At 49.5% G+C, this 16,705-nt stretch overlaps 1 protein-coding gene and 1 long non-coding RNA gene across 4 annotated transcripts in view; one reads left to right on the forward strand and one right to left on the reverse strand.

The window, feature by feature from the left end:
• The window catches only part of LOC309650967, a 356,435-nt gene that overhangs the window by 97,760 nt on the left and 241,970 nt on the right, over positions 1–16,705 (forward strand). The gene's annotated exons all lie outside the window — the stretch shown is intronic.
• The window catches only part of CYTH1 (cytohesin 1), a 79,025-nt gene that overhangs the window by 24,828 nt on the left and 37,492 nt on the right, over positions 1–16,705 (reverse strand). The window contains exon 1 of one of the 3 annotated variants that reach the window (XM_082443014.1): positions 8,625–8,765. The exons of the other annotated variants lie outside the window; for them this stretch is intronic. The gene's annotated coding sequence lies outside the window, so the exon portion shown is untranslated. Of the gene's footprint in view, positions 1–8,624; positions 8,766–16,705 lie in introns of those variants that run through there. 3 annotated transcript variants of the gene reach the window in all.

The following is a 16,705-nucleotide window of genomic DNA, read 5'->3' on the forward strand; positions in this document are numbered from 1 at the left end:
CAAAAAGGATCTTGCTGTGATTTATGTCATAGAGTGTTCTGCCTATGTTTTCCTCTAAGAGTTTGATGATGTCTGGCCTTACATTTAGGTCTTTAATCCATTTTGAGTTTATTTTTGTGTACGGTGTTAAGGACTGTTCTAATTTCATTCTTTTACATGTAGCTGTCCAGTTTTCCCAGTACCACTTATTGAAGAGGCTGTCTTTTCTCCACTGTATATTTATTTTTGGCTGCATTGGGTCTTCGTTGCTGCACACAGGCTCTCTAGTTGCGGCAAGCGGGGGCTACTCTTGGTTGCGGTGTGCGGGCTTCTCATTGCGGTGGCTTCTCTCATTGCAGAGCACGGGCTCTAGGTATGCAGGCTTCAGTAGTTGTGGCACGCAGGCTCAGTAGTTGTGGCTCGCGGGCTTAGCTGCTCTGCGGCATGTGGGATCTTCCTGGACCAGGGCTCAAACCCGTGTCCCCTGCATTGGCAGGCGGATTCCCAACCACCGTGCCACCAGGAAAGTCCCTAGAAAAGTGTCTTTTAAACTTCTCCAAGACCCACAATTAAGAAATGTATTCGATTTCACGACCCAATCTCCCCCATACACAACAGTATCAAAAATAATACCCTTGGGACTTCCCTGGTGGTCCAATGGTTAAGACTCCATGCTTCCACTGCAGGGGGCATGTGTTTGATCCCTGATTGGGAAACTAAGATCCCACATGCCGCACAGTGCAGCCAAAAAAAGAAAACAAAAACAAAAACAAACCCCTCACCACGTGAAATCCATTGACATTTTCTACTGTTTTACTCTTAGTTTTCCTAACAGCCGCTGTGTCCCAGAAAACTGATTTCGTAGCCTAATGAACGCACTGAGTCCTGTAGTTTGAAATACACTCCTAATTCACTAGAGGCTGGAAGAGAGAGCCATCTAGAGATTCCAACAGACCACCTACACCCAGCCCAGGCCTTCCAAGTGCAGCCTCAACTGTGTCTCTGTGAACTCAGGGGTGAGCATTCCAACAGCTACTTCAGGAGAAAGTTAACTAACAACAGATCAGTTCTAGTTAGAGCAAAAACCACTCTAAGAAACAACACAAACTCTACCGATTCATACCCCATTCTAGAGAAAAGCACGCCTAAAGGAGTTCATTCTGCTTCTTCTGGACTTCACAACCCAGAAACATTTCTAGTCCATGAGGATGAGAAGTTCCCTTTAAGAAACTAATTTCCTGAGCTTCTAACATAACATGGTTTTGCAAATTTGAGGCAATAGTTCATTTCTTTAATAGCTATTCCATGGAGGAATGAATAACCAGGCTTTGACTCTGAACCACAGAGAAGGCTTGATCAGATCACTAAGGAGTCTCGCCCCAATCAGAGGCAAGACTACGGTCCTCATAACAAGGCTGATGAAAAACAGAACCATGATGTGAAAAATTTGTATCTCAAGACTGCTGGATACCCTGAGAAGCCAATTTCTATTGTTCCAAACTGGAAACTCTCAGTGGTGGCTTCCTTTTCAGAATCTAAGCTCCCAGCCATTCTGGGTTAGCCTTCGCACAAGACAGTTTTTCTGGAAGGTCACAATCTAGTTTTTGCAGCAGAAGTTCAAAATGTGCCTGTGGTCCTCCACCTTCTGAGATGCTGCTTTAGAGAGAGTAAAGGAATAAAAAAAGGTACAATCCTGCAATACCACAGAGTACGGGGAGAGGGGCCATCGGCAAAAGAGGCCTCAACGAATTTCCAGGGCAAAGAAGGCAGAGCGCCAACACCTCCCTCTGAAAGCAGACTCCACGAGGGCAGGGACCTTGCATGCCTGACACTGCCGTGTTCGCAGCACCCAGCACAGTGCCTGGCACCCAAAGGTTCTGAATATATATTTGTCCCCAGGCAAAAACAAAGGAGCTGGACCGGCACACGGAGAGCAAGCATGGGAGAGGGTGCCCAGGGCGGAGCCTCGATTCCTGTATTTGGGAGGCCTGGTACTGCCCTGTGGAGAGCAGACTTATGCCCCAGGCCCGTCCCCACACTTGGAGCTCCCACTCAGCCCATCCACCGTATCATTCTTCCGCTCACAGGGATGGCTGAGCCTCCGGCCCGAATGGCAACCAGCAGGGCAGGGAGCAGATAATCTACCCTGGAGCAGACAGAGATAATTAAGGGAACAGAAGAAAACTTTGAAAGAACAGGAAACTATGAAAAGGAGACAATTACAGAAAAAGAATAAGCTCTTGGAAATTAAACATATTTTGCCCCTCTAGCCTCTCCCAAAATAAAAAAAGTCAATAAAAGGATAAAAGATGAAGCTGAGGCACTCCTACAGAACAAAGTGCAAAAGAAAAGACTTGAAAAAAGAAGCAAAACAAAATACAAGCAAGAAGTCAGTCCATTCAGTATAATAAAGTTTTTTTTAATCTCAGAGAAGTCCTCAGAGTAAAGTTCAGAAGTTGAAGGATTAAAGACGATCCTAAAACCTCGATGAGGAGTAAAGAGGGGAACCAGACCACCCACAAAACAAGAATCGGGCTGGAGCAACAGAGATCCCGGAAGACAGTGGAGGGGGCTTTCAAATTACTAAACAAAAATGATTCTGACCCGACACGCACGCACGCTCACAGCGTGGAGAGGATCCGATTAGAACAGGAGGCCAAGGGGCTGCAAGAAGACCATCCTCAGGAAGAGTGGACGAGAGAATGAATGGGAAAGAGCTGGAGTGTTTACGATGGGAGAAGGCATCACTTGGGTCTCCTCTCAACAGAAGAACAAGGTAGCTAGAAACAGGAAAAAACAAAGGCTAGAGGGAATCAGGGTTCAAGCCACATGCCAACGGGAGGCAAGAAAGGAGGCATCGACCTTGGTGCTGGGAAGAGCTCCCAGGAGGGCGCACACTCCTGTCGCGGGGCGGGTGCCGGTGGGGAGCACGTGGCACAGAGGCCACTTCAGGTTCCAGGACAAAAGCTGTATGTAGTCAGCTGTGAGCATGCTGAAATGGGGAAAGAGCTGACGGAGGTGTGAGGGCCCGAGAGAGGCAAGGAGCACACGAAGGGCAAGCGGGGTCCCCGCACCTCCTCTTACAAAGGAGCAGGAGGCACGCGTGAAAGATCACAGACAGAAATCAAGGTTGTGCATGTGTGTATGAGAGTCTCAAAGATGAAAATTAAGCGACCAGACATTTGTGAAAAACTATCAAAAATGGACAGGGAGAGAGTGAAGGAAAGAATGCTGCAAGTGAAGGAAATCAGGAGATAATCTCTGACTTTGATAAAATAATCAGCAGGAAGAGAGCATTAATACAAACCTGGCAGCATCGACCAGAAGATCAAAAACCAGAAAGAGTTCATTATGAGTGGTTGCTTCTGGGTAGGGGGGTCTGGGAATGGAGAGAGATGGGGCACATGAGCTCCTGAATACTTGCTTAAAAAAATACAGTTAAGTACTACTGCATTTTTTAAATGAAAAATAAAAATGTTAGTCTACCTATGGTCACTAGAAAAAGACAGGCCTTCTATTGGGCTGGCCAAAAAGTTTGTTCGGGATTTTCCGTAACATCTTATGGAACATCAATACGTCCTGGTGGTCAGATGGAAGATACTTCTAGCCAATGTGCAGTTAGAACCAGCAAGGCATTTATCCACATTTACTTTGAATCTGTCTCCTGACATTAACCACGCGACTTCTAAATCGCTTCTCCATTCCACACTTAGTACCCTTAAATCACAGCACTGCTTCCCTTTTGGTTCAACAAATCACCTAAGAACTTACCACAAAAAAAAAAAAAGAAGCAGATTTAGATCTCATTTTTCTAGTGGAATTTTGCTCTGAGGTGAGAAAAAAAAATCCAGCATTTTAACAAATGTATTTTCCTCTGCTTAAACTTATCAATGCAACACCAAATTTTCAACTCAAGCCCTCATTCTCATGTTGCCCACGAGGAAAAGAAAAATTCCACAGACAAAATGCTTAATTTCATTTAACAGCATGAAGAATCAAAACCATGGCTGGAGAGCCAGAGGAGTAAGTGATCCCTAGGATCCTAGCTGGCGTCTCAAGGACCCTGGAAGGCTGCCACCAGGACATGACAGGAACAGCTGGTACTCAGAAACCACCACATCCACTCGGCACCCCGAGTTTCTGAGAAAGCAGCGTGGGCCCCTGGGAAAGGCATCTATCTACCCAAGCCCTGGCGTAGCCATTAGGGTTAAACTGTAAAAGATCTGATGGGCCAGATGGCAGATCAACAAACAACTCCTCCCCCCGCACCCCCACCCCCCCACTGCCACGTGCTGCAGCCACGCTTCTGTGCCAGGAAGGCAGCTAAACCCTCTTCTCCTGAAAAGAATGGCAACTAGGGAGGCAGCGGCCTGCGCATAAAGGACACGGGGCAGAGGGCCTGGAGGCCTTGGGATTTCGTGCCTGCAAAGGTTAATTTCAATACAAGGTGTCCTGCTTCCAGCACGGGGACCAGTCCAGCAGCAGCCCCTCACCATTCCCTTGCAGGGCTCCAATTTAATGAAGGGGATTAAAGAGCCTACAACAACAAGAGACCATTGTGCTCGGCTGTGAATAGAAAAGCCACACAAGGGGACCTTCTATTTATTTCTTTATTTAAATGTTGCTCTGCGGATTTAACCGGCAGAAACCCAGAGCAGCAATGTGCTCCATCCAGCGCATACAAAGGAGGCTCTCTTAAAGGGACAGCGCCCTCCTTCCGGGCTGGGGGCGGGTAGATATGCACATGCGGCATCGCTAGGTCCAGCTTCTCCCTCTCCAGCGGTCACAGTCACGGGCAGGTGCCCAGAGACCTGCCATGAAGTCCAACTGAAAAGGCAGATCTTCTGACAGCAGTTTCTGCTCAACAGGAATATAGGCGGCTGCCAGCCAAAAGGGACCACGTCGTCTGCCCTTCGTCCCCAGGGGTGACATATATCAAAGTGTTGGAGGTGCACTTCAGGGCCCAGACACAGCTTCCTGAGGTCCTCCAGCTATACCAGGTCCCTCTGCCTAGCTTTAAAATACATCATTTGCCTTATTTTTTCCACCATAATCATCAACCATCATCCTTCTTATATATAGCCCTTGCCTTTCGGTGGATAAGAAGGGTCTAAATTTAAACCAGCACAGCAGGGAAACATTTAAAAAGGTGAGGCCAAGAGTCCATAAGGCCCTCCCTTTTCCCCACGTGTGGAGAAAGTAGACAGACAGGTCTGGTCTCCACGCAGCCCAGGAGGGCGTCGGTGTACAGAAGAAGCGCTTCCAGGCCTCCGGAGCCTGCGCCGGCCAGGGTGCCCTGCTAAGCAAGGCCAGACCCTTTCCAGGCTGGAGTTTCATGAAACTGAAAACACACACAGCCTCAGAAACCACCTGCCCACCTGGAGCCACAGCAGCCTGGTAAAGTAAAGCATGAGGGTTAGCAGACGCAAACTATTATACACAGAATGGAGAAACAACAAGGTCCTACTGTATAGCACAGGGAACCATATTCAATATCCTATGATAAACCACAATGGAAAAGAATATGAAAAAGAATACACACACACACACACACGTATATATATAACTGAATCACTTTGCTGTACAGCAGAAATTAACACAACATTGTAAATCAACTATATTTCAGTAAAATAAATGTTCTTAAAAAAGAAAGAAAGGTAAAGTAAAGCACTGGGCCTTCCTGTACCCTCTCCAGAAACTGTTACCAGCTCCAGAGGGAACATGAGCTATTTACAAACAGCTCTTGGGTTCAAGAGCGCAAATCTGGGAAGCTGCCCACGGGGTGAAGGCGGTGTGCCTCCAAAGACAAAGATCAAAGGGCCTGCGTACAGAGCTCATGGTGTGGTGGGTGCTGCTCATACCACCAGGCACTTTCTGAATCAGCCTGTGCAGATCCTCCCGTCAGATCACTCACTCTGCCCCACCCTGGGGTAAGTCACCTTGGTCTCCCAAGAGATCCCAGTGCCTTCCAGTGTGAAAAAACCCAAAAGACTAGAAAGAACTCAGGCTCTGGTGACATACAGTCAGCAGACTTTCACAAAACTCTCAATTCTATGCTGACGTTAGAAATACATGAGGTCAGATCTTCATGATGGGGATAAGAAAACAACCAATATTCACAGGGTCCTTAAGTAAAGGCAACATAGAGATGAGTGAAACAGAAAGCTACAATGACTAAGGGGCTTCGCTGACAGCCTCACACTTAGAGACAGACGTCAGGGTAGTTGTCAAGACCAGAGGGCACAGGAGGACGTAGCAAAGGGATGTGACCGAAATCTGAAACTTGTGGACACACATACGGCCAACAGTCTGCTGACCTGACCACCTCACACCTTTACAGAAAGTCTCCCGACTTTGGGAAACAAGTCCTTTCCCCTCCAACTAAGTCAAAACTACAGCAACCCTCTGTATAATTTAATACCATATTATTCTGCCTCGAAAAGGAAGGAAATTCTGACACGTGCTAGAGCATGAAGGAACCCGGAAGACATTATGCTAAGTGAAATAAGCCAGCCACAAAAGGACCAATACTGTACGATTCCACTTACATGAGGTCCCTAGAGAAGCCAAATTTACAGGAACAGAAAGGGGAATGGTGGGTGTCTGGGGCTGGGGGAGGGGAGAATGGGGAGCCAGTGTTTAACGGGGACAGAGTTTCAGTTTTGCAAAACTTCTGGAGAGGGATAGCGGTGATGGTTGTCAACAAGGTAAATGAACTTAAGGCTACTGAACCGTTCACTTAAAAGGGTAAAGTTTATATTACATATATTTTACCATAATTAAAAACAAATGAAACAAAATTTTAATAGCAATATCCTGACTTGTCGATTTCTGCTTACCTTAGTCCCTTTCCCAAGAAGCTATGATTTGACTTTTGTGTAAAGCACTGGAAGAGAAGTGTCTCACCACCAATTTACAGCCTAAGTGATTCTAAAAGAAAGAATTAAATTGGCCCGTGGCTAGCATAACTGACATTCAACAGGAGGTGAGAGGTGCCTTCTAGCAAATTGCCTAGGTGAATATTTACTCTTCTAGCTTAAATTCCTTCCACACAAAGACCACCCAGTCTCCCACCTAGAAGTAAGTATATTAAAGATTTTATTACCATAGCCTGCATCTTTAAGGAAAACTTTGTTCCTATCTCAGTCTTTGAGACATCTCATCTAACCGCTAACCTAACAACTCAGGCCCCCTTAACTGAGATGAGACACTGCCCAGGGATTGGGGGGCAGGGGGAGGGACACCTGTGTGGGGCTTCACTGCCTAGTTGCTCTGTGACCTGGAGAAACCACCACCTCTCCCTGCCCTGGTTTCCTTAAGCAGGAATGGGCATGTCAGAATCCTTGTCCTTCCCAACGAGAGGGTGTATAATAAACAGCTCCATAAACTGTCTCATGAAAGCAGGGTATTTTATCATCTTACCTTACATAGAGAAGGGAATCAACACATTTTATCTAAGAAATCCTAGAACTCAAAGACCAGTCTGCATAACCTTATGATTCAACCAGCTAACCAAAGGGAAAATGAAGTCAAATCTCAAGGTAGTAAAAGAAACAGTCATAAAATTTCATCCTAAAAGTTTGGTTTAGAAAAATAAAGTTAACATCTGCTTTCAAGAAAAGCTGAACACTAGAAAATAATCATTTTAAGAACCTCAAGCTTTTCTAAAACCTAGCAGTGGTACTATGTGATCCAGCTGGACTTCTGCAGCAGTTTCTCTCCAGCACTCATACTTGCGATCTCTGTCTCCAAGGCTGTTTTGGAAAGGGTCACAGAGACTGCAAGCAGCGCCGGAGCCAGCTCGGCAAGGAGAGCCATGTTCTACCTCTGGCTCCTTGAGACATCGCGCAGCCCTCATGCTCTCAGGGCGAGTCTGGGAGCTCCCATCACAGCAGCAGAACCGAGCATCGGCGCCCCTCTCCTCCCTCCCCACACCAGCTGCCATCTCTGGCACTGCACAGCTGTGCCACCACACCCCTTCCCTCCAAAAGAGAGGCTCGGTGAGGGCGTGAAGAACTGAAGAAGTCACTTCGCTCTCACTTTACCCACCTTCCTAAAGCCTATGTGTATGCTGGCCCTTTGTAAAACCCTGAATACTTCTGCAGACTGAAACATTGCCCCCCCCCACCTTGGCTGACAGCTGGAACAGACCCCTGGCACTAAAATAAACGTGGGTCTCCAGCTCCTCTTCTGTGTGCATTTTTGGAAAGAGGGCTACCATACCGGGGGAAGGTTCCAAAGTTCTTAATGAGTAAAATAAAAACTCCTAGGGTGGGCTGAGAGGGGGATCTTGCCGGATTTGCCCCTCTGCTTTCTGCCAGCCTATTTCTAACCTCACCAGAGCAGGACCACAGAAATCGGTTATTAGCTTGTTCCTCAATCTCAGGCCTAGAAGAAACCACACTGAAGGCTTAAACCTCTATTTGAAGAAGCTACTGGAAAAACCCTAGGAGGAGAGAGCAGAATGTGAAACCACAAGACAGACATGCAGAGAAGCAGCCGCTGCACACATCACGCTGCTGCCTGCTCCTGGGTGGGAGAGGCCGGCAGCGGCGGCGGCGCATAATAATAACAACAGAGGGATCCGCGCTCTACAGGAAGCTGCACACGATGGGCTCACACGCGCCACCCACCCAGCCTCTTACCCAGGGCGAGTCCCCTCTCCGGCAGCCCCAGGATCCCGGCAGCCCCAGGGTGGCAACGTCAAAGCCCAGGCAGCCGGCAGCTCTCAGCTTCAGAGGCCATGGTGGCCCGGCACCGCGACCCCCCAGTCCCAGGCCCCCGGCTGCCCCCACAGCGCCGGGCGGAGGCAGCGATGGAGCCCGCACAGAACGTGCGTCCGCACAGCCAGGGCAGAGGCGGCGGCCGCAGACACAAAAGCTGAGTGGAAACCCGGGTGGAGAGGGAACCGATGCCGGTGGGGAAGGCAGGCGTGGACGGAGATGTCGCCGGGCTGACACTTGGAGCGTGTGCTCCGTCCTCCAGGCTTATTTCCATGAATGCGATGACAGTGCCCCGCCCACCACGCCCCCACTCGCGGCCTCGGAGGGGGGACGCGCCAAGAGCCTTTGCTCACAGGCTGCAGCGGCTTTTTTCTCCCCCTTGGAAGCAAAAAGCTGATGGTGGCTTCCCAGGGAGGATGTTAACCCTTACTTAAGGGACCCTCTCCCTTCCTGAGTGGATAAACAAGCGGGCAGGATCCAGAGGGCAGGCTGTCCTGTCACCCTCAGCGCAAGGCCACCTCCTTCTGCCCAGCCCCGTGTCAGCAGGCAGGGACGCTGACCACGCTGCTCCAACACCATCCCCCCCCACCCCCCGCTTCCCGTCCTCGGAGGCCCTAGGCCCCCTGTCTCCACGTGGCACGCTCCAGTCTTTTTACTAAAAAGGACCTGCCTCCCACTCAGGCCATGTGCTAGCCGCTCTCTCCACACACGGGCCATAGGTGTTTCTGCACCAGAGGCTGCAACAGAGCGTTCCAATATATTCTGGCTAGGCTGAGTGAGGCAGGTGGGTCCAGGGACGATACTGTAAGATGGCTGGTGACAAGAAACGTCGCTACAGCCTGAGAGGAGTGGCTCTCAAACTCCAGGGCACGAGGATCACCAAGGGCACCCCAGGCTGAGACTCGGGTTCCAGAGGCTCAGGGCCCCGTGTTAAGCCAGAACACAGGGTGACTGGAAGCCCTGTCTACAGACCCCTCTGGGAAGCACTGCCTTTGACTAATAAGGGAGGAGACATAAGGATTTTAAAACAAGTGCCAAATAAGCAAGGAGAAAAAAGAGAAAATAAACCACTACACTAGATGAGGTTCTCCGATCTCGGCACTATTGACATTTCAGGGATCATTCTGTGTCGAGGGCATCCTGGTGCCTTAGAGCACATTTAACTGCACCCTGGCCTCCACCCACTGGATGCCAGTAACACCCCACCCTATCCCCCAGATAGGACAACCCCTAACGTCTCCAGACGTTGCCAAATTCCCTGAAGGGCAAAAGTGTCCTGCTTAAGAAGCACTGGTCCAGGCACACGACAACAACAGGAGGAAAAACACTTAAAAATCCCACACTCTCCCCTGCCTTCCAGTCCTCTGCCCTTAGGAAACCGCTGACAGGAGGCATCCTCCCCCACCACACTAACGTGCGATCCATACTCTGAGGTCTCCTCATCACCAGGAGGGTCACCAGACCTAACCAAACACTTGGGCTTTGCAGCCTAGCCTGTCTTTAAAGAAACAGCCACAATATGAACAATTTTATTTTTGTGTCGAAATGGCAGTTCTCATCTAAAAGAATCATACCAAATCTATGAGAAATAAACCCTAAAATTATTTATGAGATCTTTGCTTTAAGCTGCAAAAAGGGAGACAAGTTTTCAACAAACACATGGACTGAGAGTCCCTAACTGACACTCAGTCTGGTGAGCTGCCCATCCCTCACCCAGCCCCAGGGAGAGCCCATCCTCCCTGGTCCACCAGAGCACCTCGTCCCCAGCCTGTTTCCGTTTGCTTGTCATTGTTTAGAGGCTCATCCTGGCCAGCCATGAAGAGCCACCTCTTACGGGGAGAACTCCCTCAGTTCACACAAATGAACCCTCACTTAAAGGCCTTCTTCACACCGTTTCCTTGGAACAATGTTTGTATCATGCAGCTTACCACCTGGTTGGACACTGTTCTGTTCCCAGGGGTTATCTGCCCATGAAATTAAGCTCTTGCCTTCCAGTAAAATACCATAAATATTCTCACAGCACTCTGCACAGTCCTAAGGGCTATGTCCCCCTTTCTGAGCTAACATCAAAATACACACAGACACACTCCAGGGATTTAAAGGTCCCAGCAGGCAGATCCTGACCTATCACTTTCTGTGCACGACTCGGTCATAAGGCACAGGCTCACTGTGGCTCACCCTTAACTCACCAGCTACAATTCAGCAACAGAGGATCCACCACTGGGCTTGACTTGTAGCGTGTAAACCAGCAAAGGCCTCAGCGTGAAGCCAGGCCAGACTGGCTGGCAGCAAAGCCTGCACCACGGTCAATTCTTGGCACAAACAGTATGATCCAAGGAAGCAAGGAGACAAGAAGTGAGAGTGAAAAGCTACCGACAGGAAGTCTGCAGTGTGGCCCGCCTCTTCTCTAAAGACAGATCTCAATAAACGGCCCCACAATCAAGTTTATGAAATCACAGCGATGATCAGAGAAAAAGACTGTTCACCGGCTAGTAATCTCAGGAAATCTACCAACAGAGAAAATAAAAGCTTTAAAAAATTACTTTCTCAGACTTGTAATCTAACAAACAATCTTTGGGGAAAAAATGGTTACCACCCATAAACCAGGTACCCTATTAGTAACTACCCTATTAGTTACCGTAGAAGATACAAAGATGGTAAGACATGGTTCGGGCCCCCAAAGAGCTTACATGTTACTGGTCCTTTTAAAGAAAAAAGAATCAAGCAGCAAGTAAGTGCCAAATGAATGCTGGCGACAGGCGTCACTGGGTCAGAGACAGCCAAGCCCCCGGCCAGGTTGTCCCAGGAGACCCCACGAGAGCTGAGGCTGGGCCATCGGTGAGAGGGCCCTCGAGGCTGGGGACAGAGGACAAACGGGGACGGGGGAGAACAAACTGGAAATGCCTGGAAAAGCTGCACAAGTCAGACCATGCCCTTTGAGTCTGGCATGAGGACATCTGACTGTCCTGTTGTCAGGCAGGAGGCAAGGTAGAGACAGAGTGGGAAGGGGCATGGGGGCACCCAGAGAGACGGACGGGGAGCTTTTCCACGGTGGCCAGGGAGAAGTGACAGGAACACAGGGCGTTCGTCCAAGGCAGCGAAACTTGGGCTCAGAAGCGGGAACAGAGGACCAAGTGTCTTCTGCCCCCCTGGTAGCTCAGAGCTTCCACGGCCACCCTGTGCGACACCCGCTCCCCACACCACGCGCCGTCTCCCCAGGGCTGCCTTGAACCGGGCCCTCCGCCACGCGCGCAGGGTGGTCTGCAGCACTCGCTTATTCCACAGACAGCTCCTGAGAGGCAGTAAATCAGTGTCTTTCAATTCATCAACATCACAGACTTGCTAACCCTACGCACTCGGCCTCCCCGAGCCCCGCGTCTCCTGGGCAAAGGCCCTGCACCAGCCCATACCAGGCGTGGAGCCCTCCACACTCAGCATCCCCGCCTCCCCTGCTTCTGTGTCACACAAAACTCAGGCATGGCGTTTCAACCATTCTACCCTATTCCTTATGCTTTAAAATGCTGAATTGCTCTTTAGTAAAAGCTAGGAGCATAAATGCTTCTTCAAAGAAGCCGAGAGTGGCTTCTGTCCCCTCTCTGAGAAAGGCCTGAAGCAACCGAGAGGGTAGCAGTTCCTAACTCTAACCTCAAAGTAGAAAAAGCCAGCTCCCGGTGCCAGACATCAACCCTTCTCAGAGCTGCCCGAAGTCCAGAGAAGTGCCCCTGAGGTCTGAGAGAAGCCCGAGAGGAGCTGGAGGCACCGACCCAGGCGCCCGCTCTCTGGGTCCCAGTGGTCCTGGGTCCGCTCACAGGCAGCAGAGCCGGGGCAGGCAAGGGCCAGCCTCCCTGATGGGGCCTGCTCCTGGCACCAGCGCAGGGATCTTATCCCTGCCGGGGCTGCCCTCGGCCATCCTCTCCCTCCTGGCCTTTGCAGAGGGCGCAGCAGAGACAGGAGGAGACTGCAGGGAGGAAGGAGGGGAGGACTGCGGGGCCACGAGGAGGCTGAGGCAGGCGGTGGGCAACGCTCTGTCCACGGAGACCCAGGGCGGCACGGTGCCTCAGAGCTGCCAGCTCAAGGAGGCGAGCTGACCCATGAGAGGGCGGGGTCCTCCTCCCTCCAGTACAAGCAGATCCTCCTCTCTTCTACCCCCAAACACCAGCAAATTCCCCGCGAGCCAGCGCGCTTACTGTGCCAGGAGCAAGTCACCAAGAAAACAAGGAAGATCTGAGCACGGGCAGAAAGACCCCTGCGGGAAAAGCTGTCCTCAGTATGTGCCTCAGTTTCTAAAACTATTTACCTTACCAACAAGAGTTTCACAGGAGCGCAACAGATAAAATGATATTAAAGTTCATATGGAAAATGTATGTATGAATAGCCTAGAAAACTATGAAGAGGAAGAAGGGTAATGTGAGGCGAGCCTCTGCCAGAGATTAAAGTGTTGAGACATCAATAATTTGAAATTTCAGCACTAGAGAAGGAAAACAGCAGAAAAGAAACTCAAGAAATACTGAAACACACAGGTGGCACTTCAAGTCATAAAATCTCATAAAGAAAATATTTTTAAAAGATACAAAAATATAAAGAAAAATAGGATTATTCAGTCAATGGTGGGGGGGCAATTAGCCAGCTACCCATTTGAGGGAAAACTAAGCTGAATGTCTACCTCATTTATATCAGAATAAATTCTAGCTGAATCAAAGATTTTAATGTAAAAAAAGAAACCACAAAAATTCTAGAATAAAGCATGGATTAATATGGTCATAATCTCAGAGAGTCTGTTCAGTTTGCTACAATAAAATGTAAAGCTTCAGAATGGAAAATAAGGTTCTATGAGCTAACAGGTAAACAACCAGGACAACAAATGTGCAAAATATATGACAGAGGATTAACTTCTTCTCACAAGGAGAGCAGCATATAGAGCAGTAAGACAAAGGTGGACACAACCAGCGAAAGACATAAAAAGCAGACCCAGAAAGAGAAACACAGTGGCCAGACATGAAGGATGCTTAAACTCTCAAGTTAAAGCACGAACACCACACCGCTTCTGGTGAGTCTGGCAGAAATGAGAGCGTCCGCCAAGGGCGCGGGAGTACACAGGCGGCCCAGGCTCTGCTGGGGGAGTATAAACGGCGCAACCTTTCTGCAGTACTTTTCAATTCAGCAATTCCGTTTAAGAATTTATCCAATGGACGTACTCCCAAAAGTGCAAAAATGAAAACTACTTACACACGATTTGGTCATGAAAAAGAACGAGCTGATCGGTAGATGCCAGCACAGAAAGATCTCCCAGACACCGTGCCACGGGAAGGAACAGGACACCATGCGCGTGGCACCGATGCTGGTAAACGCAAGATCTGAGAAGGACGCACTTGAAACTGTCAACAGGGACCCTGTTCAGAGACGAGGAGTGTGGAGAGGGAGCAAGCAGAGGCGGCAACGCCACATTTTATACCTTTCTGTGTATCTGGATCCACAAATGAGGCAAAATTGTATGTTGAAATTTCTATTCAGAGAAAATATGGAAATGTCACCAGCCACTTACCCCAAAACATTTGCTCAGATTAATGACTAATTATTCCTTTAGTGGAAGGAACATACTTGAGTCCTGTTATAATGCGTGTGAAACCCCTGAGGCAACTATACCATCATGCCACGCTGTCTCCGTGGGATTCCAACGTATTTCTATGAATCAGAATCCTGAACGCTTAACAGAAGAGACTTAAGGTGCCAGAAAGAGAGGAGACGCAGGAACAGCCACTGACTTAGAAAAGAAATGCATTGCATTTTTCTAGGTCAGAAGTTAAGCTTTCATGATTTCTCCATAGGGTAAGGAAGGAAGAACATACAAAAGTCAAGAAATTATCTTCATAAGAAGGAAAGGAGTGGCGGGGCAAGTCCTGACCATGAGCAGAACTGAGGGCAGCAGGACTGACTTCTGTCCCCGTTTTCACTGGTGTGTCACACCCAGCACGGGCTCAGGAGGAGGACACGTGGGTCCCAAGAGCAGCGCATCTCAGCAGTGCTGCCCAACGCCAGCCCCGGCGGAGTTCCGTGTCCCCCCCCAGGAGCCGCGGACCCACAAGCCTGTGGCCCCTCTGCATCTAGTGACTGTCCCAGCTGCAAGATGAACCCATCTGAATCCCCATGAGCGGAAGCTCTTCACAAGGTAACAGGAGAAGACAGCAGCAGTTACAAGAGTCTTTTTCTAAAAAGGAAATCTCAGCTGGGCTGCAACAAACAGAAAGAGGAGCAGAGACAAGAACGATGTAAATTCAGTAAAGGTGCCTTTGGAAGGCTGTCAAAATGCAAGGGAAAAGTGAGAAAAGGATATTATAAAAAACTTCCAGGACGTCTACCCCTCCACATTTAACATCACCAGCAGCAAACTCTATGTGGGTCCTGTGCTGCCAGCCCCCACCCCCAACATATTCAGCGAATCTTCCAGAGCCACAGGAAGGGCTGCACCACAAGGTCCTGACGCCTCCCGTCCAGATCTACCGCACCCGCCTTGTCCTCGTCTCCACTGCCCACTGGCAGGGTGGGGGCTCCTAAGGCCCCAGACCGGTGTCCTGCCAAGACCCACACTCCCTGCCTCTTCTTTCCACAATGCTGGCTCCTCAGACAACTCCACCTGCTGCCCTCCGCACCCCACCTGCCTCCTGGACGCTGGGTCCTGACCTCTGGCAGCCAGCCCTATGCATTTATGTTCCGTACCAAAGAGAACTTGGGAGGCTGCAGAAAGCCTTAGACGATGGATAAAGGTCCGCTCTTTTCAGAGCAGAACCCGAGGCCCATTTCTGTTCATCTCTTTCATCAAGAAGAAAGGGCAGTCCTGACCCTCTGTTCAATGCTGCGGGCACTCACGCTGGTGCGGTCCACAGACAACCTATGAAATCCAGGCTAGAGCCTATGAAATCCAGACCAGAGCAAGTCCCCTTCAAAACTGGTCCCAGCAGATGGTGACGCAGGTCTGCTGAGATGTGTGCTTTGTACAGCGCCAAGCGCTCTAGCTTAAAAATACAGATGTAACCATTTTTGATTTCGCAAAATACAAACTCAACTCCTAAGGAAGGGAGTGAGGAGTATCTACAGATGTTCACTTACAGCACCTCTGCTTTTCTGTTTAATACTCGCCTCGACCTCAGCAACCTGCCCAACATGAGGCTGGCACAATGACAAGGAACGCGTTTAGAGGACGGGATGAGGGGTAAGTTACCATTAGAGAGAGTATTCTAGACGCAACCTGAAAATCCAATGTCCTAAGGGAGAGGCACTCTATTTAATTCCATTCTATTCAGCATATTTTCCTATAAATAACACTATCCTATACTCACATAGTATCCATGGCTTAAAATCTTTTTCCATTTCCATTTTTATTTGAACTTGACAACAAAGTCCGACTATGAACTCTGTGCATTTCCTGACAATGGACTATGCACTGTTACCTCCAGTTTATAGAGGTAAGACTCAATGAGTATAAATAATCCACAAACAGACCAAGCCCAATTCAAACTCACTGGCTGAGCCCTCAGCTCTATTTTCTCTCATGGGAATAATAAAAGCCACATCAGCTCAGCGTTTACTGTGCATCTGCATATGCCCAGCCTGTGCTCGGAGCTGGGATTTAAAGAGCTCCAGCCCATGCCCTGCACAGAAGGGAGAGGCCAGAGGGGTAGGCGAGCGAGCTTGTGGTGGTAGCACATGCTGCCACGGTGGCCACGCCTGCCCAGGGATCAGAGGACACCAGGGACCAAGCGGCTTCAGAGCAGTCAAGCCTCTGAGCCAGGAGTTGAGAACAAATGAGTTCCCCAAATGGAGAAGCAGAGACAGCGCGGATGCACATCCCAAGTGAGGGGAGGAGGCCAGGGAGTAGCTGGGTTCCTGGAGACAGTGAGCACACCTTGGGTCAGGGCCCAGGGCACCCGGCAGAGAGCCTGGGCTATGCAGGTGAAGGCCTCGTGTCACACACACCAAGGAGCTGGGATTCCATCCCAAAGAGAAGG

Source organism: Balaenoptera physalus, assembly GCF_965194825.1.
Source record: "Balaenoptera physalus genome assembly, chromosome: 20".
NCBI classification, from domain to species: Eukaryota; Metazoa; Chordata; class Mammalia; order Artiodactyla; family Balaenopteridae; genus Balaenoptera; species Balaenoptera physalus.